This window comes from Chelmon rostratus, chromosome 21, assembly GCF_017976325.1.
Source record: "Chelmon rostratus isolate fCheRos1 chromosome 21, fCheRos1.pri, whole genome shotgun sequence".
Lineage (NCBI taxonomy): Eukaryota > Metazoa > Chordata > Actinopteri > Chaetodontiformes > Chaetodontidae > Chelmon > Chelmon rostratus.
Window position 1 is genome coordinate 12,164,517 of NC_055678.1, and position 6,598 is coordinate 12,171,114.

Below are 6,598 nucleotides of genomic sequence, written 5' to 3' on the forward strand. Positions count from 1 at the left end.
ACATGTGGTTATAGCTGTGACGTATATTTCATACTGCTTAAAAGATGATAAAACCTTGTGCGTGGCTTCTTATTATCTATATGTTTTGAATCAGTTCTCACTTTTGTAAGTGAGAAGTGAGTTTGTAAGTTTTCTTCAAGCTGTATCAATGTAAAATGATACAGCTTGAAGTGCAGACTGTCTCAGTTTGAGAGGCTATTTGGTAATGGCAGAAAGCCACTTGTCATATAAAATATTCAATAAAACAGTCATTTTTCTTTTACAGCCAAACACCCTCCTGTACAGTGACTTTATGAAGACTGCAAACCAACATCAGACTGAAAAAATCTTCTTATTTGAATGCCCTTTCAAGCGTTTGTGCATACCATCATACTTTTAATAGAATTCAGTTTTGGATGTGGCTGGCTGCACATCACCTGAGGCTGTGTGTCTGCACTTTTTTTGGGGGGGGCGGCAAGTCGATGCCATGCTCCCGTTTTCAGGGAGCATTTCAGCAGTTTACACTTTAGCTCAGATTTTGACATTGCTGACATAACAGCTTGTCAGCTTGTGTTTTGTGAGTGAATGTATGCATGCTGTGCAATATTTAAATGATGCAGGACTTTAAAAACTTAAGAAATATATGAATATTATGACTGATGAGCTACATACTTTATAATGATACCATAATTTGTAATTTCATAGTTTTTATCATAACCACAGGGACTAAATTAGCTTTAACCAGCACTAACTCTACAACTGCGGCTCGAGGGCATTTGTGATAAAAACGTCTATGCCTTGGTTGAAATCAGCACCAACATGATTATATATTTTTTAAAATGTATATTAAGGATTGGAGAGATGGTTCAGTTAAGGTTTTTTTATCAATTAACTGCTTTTTGCTCTACTTCTCTTCTGAGTAGTTCATACATCCATTTTAAACTGAATCCAGATGTTTTAAGTAACACACACACACATACACAAAACACACACACACCGTTCTGGCCGTCAGTGAACCAGAGAAGCAATAACAGCCAGAGTTGAACAGAAAGACCTCGTTCTCTTCTTCCATGTGAAAATCGAGCCAATTGCAACAGATATTGCAGATGAGTAATAGAATTCTGAACACATCAGTATGCCGCTTCAGTGGATTATTTACAGCTCAGTCACCTCAAATCAAGGAAATTAGTCTGAATGTGAATGTATGCACTCCAAATGGTTCAAGAACAGCTATCATCTTACTTTGAATACGCCATGGCTGTGCATTTTAGGCTAATTTTTAGTGAACTGGTGTGGTTTTAAAATTAGTACTGTTGCATTGCAAGATTATAAGCAGCTGCCACTAGGTAGCTGGCTGGTTCAATCACCACAACTGAACCTGCAGAAGGGAGTCAGCTAATGCTAGCTGAGAATTGACTAAGCCTGTGTTGGAATGAATTCTAAAGTTAGGCTAACTAGCTAGGCTAACTAGCTTGTTGCATGCAATAATACTGTAGGGCTGGCAACCCACAGTAATTTGCTAACAGCTGATAGCTAGCGCTACATGGAGAAAGGAAGAATGCTTGTATCGTGACGTGATGCAGTTGGTAGTGTTCCAGAGATGCTGGCCCTTAAATGTCAGGCAACCCAGTGGCAGACTCCAGCATGCACACAGTCAGGATGCATTTATGGTAGACATGAGTTTAAACCCTTTTCTAGCGTGCAGGGCAGTCTGTATAGCACTGCATCACGTTTTAGCCAGTGGAAGGGCACCCAAGAGGGCATTGCATCACGTTTTCTTGCACATTGGGCCACCATAGAGGGCATGTTATCATAATCTATCTGGTGGGTTTTGAGCTTCAGGTTGGGAACCACTGATACACTGTAAGTAGAAAGGAAACTCACAAACTGACTCCAGAACAATGTTTCCTGGTGACACTTCCAAAAGAGTCTGGCAATGTAATGACTGAACTCCAATCTTCATGTAAGGTCAGAAACCAGGGGAGGGGGCTTTCTTATCTTGCACTTGATTTTATTCTCAGGCAGAGGAATCTGTGCAGTGCATACACATCACATACATAAACCACATTACTACACACACCCACATCCCTTTATCAGGAGCAAACATAAGTACACCGACACACAAACATGCGTCATGTGTGGATGTGCACATTAGGCTGCAGGGTTGATAAGCTGCTGCACACTCATCTGCACATGTCACAGTCAGTCATGAACTCATGTAAACTTGTTCCCTGCCCTCCACGGCTGTTACAGCTGCTTGTCTCCATATGGCAACCAAGGCCACTCGCTGAATGACTCTGCAGTCGAACATTGCCGCCTGTCTATCACCACGCAACGTGTTTTCCTCGAGACAAACTGAAACAGCTTTAAGATACTGTATGTTTGACGTTTCGCTCCTGTCCTTCCTGCACCTGCAGGAGTGGACATCTGATAATGTCTCCCTTAGTCAGAGTCTGTCTTGTCGCTGGATGGTAAGCTCCATAGGAGATGGAGTTGGAAAAATAGAAAAGGTTACTGGCACAGCACAGGATGATTTGCAGTGAGAAAAGGCACATCTTATATGCAGTAATATACTGTAATATGAAGCTCATTTCATCAGTTCGGAGAAGCACATGCTTGAGGCTAGCATTTTCTGCTGTTTTCCTTTATGGTTTCACTCTCTCTTGACTGGACTTGTAAAGTAATAAAATAAATGTTTGTGTATGTTTTGCCTCAAGACTTTGTCATCTAATTACTGGATAATCCATAAAGATCCAAAGGTAGCAAAGCCAGTTCTGTAGGCAGCCGGGACTGTGAATTCTCTGGCGGTTATCCCTATCTACTTACATAGTGACTGGATCGTCTCAAGCGATAACATTTATTTGAAGTGTTTTGGGTTGAACGACTCGTTAATCTTTCAGGGAGTCGTCAGCAATCCACTTTCCTCGGGCTTATTAATTATTCTGCAGATATGGGCCGTGCAAAGAAATAAAATGAATGAACACTACACAAACACTAGCTTTAGACTGAAGATTTTAATTCCCATGTCCTCCCCTTTTCCAGACACCCTTCCCTCCTCTGCAACTTTAATCTTTGTTTTTTGGGTGCAGTTTCCTCTCCTATCTGTCACTCTCTGTTCCCTTGTGCTCCTGGCATCACAACAGCTGCTGTATTTATTTCTTCACTGTTGCTATCAGGCTCTTTCCTTTTCAGTTCGAACATAAAGGCATGCTAGAATTTCCATTTCACACATTTATGGGCCGGTGAATCATGCTATGTATCAGCGTAGCTCATCTCAATGAGTGATAAAAAAGAAGAAGCAATGCGAGAGAGTGCAGTGGGAAGCTTGAGTCTTTTTTTTCAGTTGGTACACAATGTCCTTCACATGGCTGAGAGTCAGACAAAAGAGGACCTTGGATTTCTCTGATTGCTTCTGTTACTCCGCTCGCCTGTGTTTGGCAGACATGCAGTGTAATATGTTTATGTGCCAGAGCACAACTATAACGCGTGGTTTGGTTGTCGCTCATTACCCACTGTTCCTAAGGTGGCAAGTCAGTCAACCATTCCTGACCACGTGGTCAAATGACTGCTCTCATAAACAGATTCACCATGCAGTCAGTCAAACATCTAGCTGAGGAGCATCAGGTTGTAATTACCATGGCACTGAGCAACATAGGCAAATGAACACAAGTAGTTCGTGTTTTAATGATTTCATTTACTTACTTGTGAACGTGAAGCCGCATTCGGAATATCCACTCTGAGGAAAAGTTGCAGTGCAGGCAGAGGTCAAGCTCATCTCGTAGGCTCTGAAAACTTCACTAAATGAGTTTTCATTTCCTGCAGGTGTTGCGAATGCAGCACAGGCTGACCATCTTCATGGTGTTGTAATGTTTCTCTGCCAATGCATCACAAAGGAAAAAACTGCCAGAAGGGTGAATGATGAATGAAAGGATGTTTGCTGCCTTTTCATCTTTATTAGTTAACGTTAGCTACACCATAGGTGTAGTGCTCCACCAGCATTACACCTATGGCGTTATCTTCTTAGTAGTGGAGATGCAGTTATCCCCTATATGCAATCTATGTTTGGATAATATAAAAAGCAAAGAAAACACAGTATCTACAAACAAAAGTTTTCTTGTTCATTTGAAGTCATGGGCTAGTTTGATGGTTTAATCTTTAATCAAAGATTAGTGTGTGCTTTAACTGTAGATTAACAATGTGAAATCAGTGGAATTTTTCCAGAGTGAGAATGGCAAAACAGCAGTTGCTACTCTGCTTAGCTAGGCTAGTTAGCATTTAGCAGGACTGACTGATGTTACTTTTTAATTCCTGTTAGACTATGATTAGATTTAGCAACCGTTTGTGCTAACAAACTAAATTAGTAAGTTGTTGGGGCACCACAGTTGATTGTTCAGTTCCTGGAAGAATAAAATGGTAAATTAGCTACAGCCAAACCATTTTAAATGCTAGCAAAACTGCTAATTCTGGCTAGCAGTCACTACAGTTTGGTTGTAACCTCTGTTTTGTATTTCATTTGAATTTTTCATGCTGTTTTCCCCTAAAATGACACATTCTATACTAAAATAAAATCATTTCCATGTTTGTTTGTTTTTTTTCTGACCATAACTTTCTTGTGTTTTGGCTTGGTAGTAGCTTTGCATAGCAACACCAAATAGTGGGGTGTAGGTTTCACTTCAAGATTCAGCCTGAAATATATTAAGGGAAGTTATAAACATCAAACACTTCAATTCATGCATCCTTGTGATTTTTTATTAGACAATTTGTGCCTTTTCTGCATCAGTTTATCGAGGAAATAGACTAATGCAGAAACACAAAAGTCAGGCGTCTAATATCACCCAATAATTCCTCATTTCGGACCTCCTCCTTTTTCCACCTGGCAGGCTCCTCCATAGTTATCAACCACGCATAGCTGCTTCCTCTGCTTCTGTTTCATGGCACATTGCAGCCATTGCTTTTGAGACTGCACACTGCCACCACCTACTTTACCGGAGGCATTGTTGCACCTATAAGTCGCAGTCTAGCGGTTTGTCAAAAAAAGTCCTTGGGCTACCGTAATGTTTTTATTGAGCAGGACAAATGCATGTTTTTCTGTGTGATTTGTGCATCCTGAGCGAGCATCTTTTTTATGTCTTGTATGTTTGTATTTCTAAACCTGTTCATTGGTTTAAGAACATTGTTTCAAAAGAATGCAGTTGCATGTATGAAATAGGCAAAATCATAAAAGAGAAATATATAATATTACATCATACCACCATATATGTATTGTTTTAACAGAATGCATAAATTGTCTAGTTGTTCAATGTAAGTGAATCCCATTTTATAACTGAGAAAACATTTCTGCCTGTGTTTGTCATCTGCCTGTAACCAGGCCAACTGGCTCGCTGATGTCATTTGTTCTTGTCAGAGCCATTGTGGACTCTGTTGTGGTCAGCTGTTTTCACTGTAGCACTAGCACCCATCCCCAACATAATCGGTGTGGAGAGAGCACGTAACGACTATGCATTTATAATGAGGAGATTTTCTGTTCTCATAAACAGAAGGCAGGCGGGTAGAGATATGACAAGAAGGAGAAGGGAAGAGGGAGGGACGTGGAATCGAGCCCACAAAGGTGAAATAGGGATTGAAAGGTCTTTTGACTGAGTTGGCAGAGAGGGGTGGCTTTAAATTTCATTGTGTGTGTGTGTGTGTGTGTGTGTGTGGATGTGTGATTGGGGAAATGTGTGTCGCATGAGCTGTTTGCATCGAGGAGTGGGAGTCATTCTCCTCTGGAGGCTTTTATTCGTTATATTGCTGTGTTAATGCATCCATGCATGTCTGTGCCATGGCATCAATTTAATAGAAACAGAACATACAGTACATGAGGGTGTGTGTGTGTGTGTGTGTGACAGAACTAGAGTGAGAGGAAGGACTGGAGAGGGAACATGAGATAGCAAAGAAGGGAGACATGAAGAACACCATGGAACAAAAGACAATTTTTGAAGATAACACAAACAAAAAAAGCACCAGTAGGTCTATTCAACAGCCTGTGCTGTGTGACAGCTTCCTGGCTCCTCTTTTTGATAGACGGAGAGTTTCGGAGAGTATGGACATGACACTGAAAGAAAGAAGCAAGGGAAAAAAATTGAGAGGGACAAGTCAGAGAAAAAGCGACAGAGACACAGAGAGAACACCAATTTTGTCCCTTCAATAGACACAAGGGGGAAATAGCATGTTTCCCCTTGTCTATCACTGACTCGAGAACCATTAGCTTAATTATATGGAGGAACTGAGACTGAAGAGACTGTGTGAGAGAGAGACAGAGAGATTTAGACACAGTGTATTAGTTTGGAATTAACATGGACAGAACGATGGAGAGATTTAATGAGATGTCTTTTTTTTATATACCCTTGAAATGAACACAGATCTCACACAGAACAGGCCTGCACAATGAATTATTATAGTTAAGGTTAAACATGTAACATGGTTCAGGATCATTTCAGCATTTGGCGAAATGTGCGTATTCCCTCTTCATAAGAGTGACATGAGATGGTTGGTTCCACTCTCATGCATTAAGTATGGCACTAGAGCCAGGAAGTGATTAGCTGAGTTTATCATAAAGCCCTGGAGCGTGGGGCCTGGC